We start from the raw sequence: 915 nt of genomic DNA on the forward strand, positions 1-915 counted from the left end.
TGTATAAACATATAATAGATTTTGGAGAAACATTACAATTTTACCTCACAAAATATATACCAAAGAAATATCGCATTTGTTTAACTCGAATACGTACATCTACCCATTCTTTAGCTATAGAAGTTGGAAGGTATAATAATATACCTAGAGAACGTAGATATTGTAAACAGTGTAACTCCCCCTCTGAATTAGAGGACGAATTTCATTTTTTATTGGTATGTTCTAAGTTCCAAAATCTCAAATCTCGTTTTATCAAAAGCTATTATTGAAAAAAACCCATCTGTGTTTAAAGTCGTCCAGTTATTGAGTGTCCATAATATTAAAGAATTGTGCATACTAGGAAAATTCATATATGAGACAAACAAATTAAGGGTATTATAATGGAATATGATTGTTTTCATCCTCTGTACATTGTCCATGATTTGTGTAAAATATGTTTTGTATACTGATGGGCCAAGGGCCCAAAGTTTGAATGAAACTTGAAACTATACGTAATGAAACATTCATACAATCACATAAGCTAAAACACGTCAAACACCTACCTGGCCGTAGCCAGTGACATAAGTTACAATAGCTGACAATCAGTCTAACTCGTTCAGTAAACAGGAAACAATATACACATATATTAAAAACTTGCTTCTTCGAAATCACTTGCCTGCTAAATTGACCACGCCCGATTTCTAAATTTACAAAGACTTCAAAATATTAACTTTACTTTAAAAATAAAATAATAATAATAATATACAAAAGGGATTGGGCACAAGTTGTCCAACTTATGTAAAGCCCTTTCCCTATAACATAATGAAATATATATATACAAGATGGCAATTTTTAAATTAATTAATATTTTCAATTAAGTTTAGTGTTACTGAGAGAGAGAGAGAGAGAGAGAGAGAGAGAGAGAGAGAGAGAGAG

General features: G+C 31.0%; 1 protein-coding gene across 1 annotated transcript in view; it reads right to left on the minus strand.

The window, feature by feature from the left end:
- Positions 1-915, minus strand: part of LOC110466399 — a 48,104-nt gene that overhangs the window by 46,214 nt on the left and 975 nt on the right. The window lies entirely within an intron of this gene.

Source organism: Mizuhopecten yessoensis, unplaced genomic scaffold, assembly GCF_002113885.1.
Source record: "Mizuhopecten yessoensis strain PY_sf001 unplaced genomic scaffold, ASM211388v2 scaffold1673, whole genome shotgun sequence".
Lineage (NCBI taxonomy): Eukaryota > Metazoa > Mollusca > Bivalvia > Pectinida > Pectinidae > Mizuhopecten > Mizuhopecten yessoensis.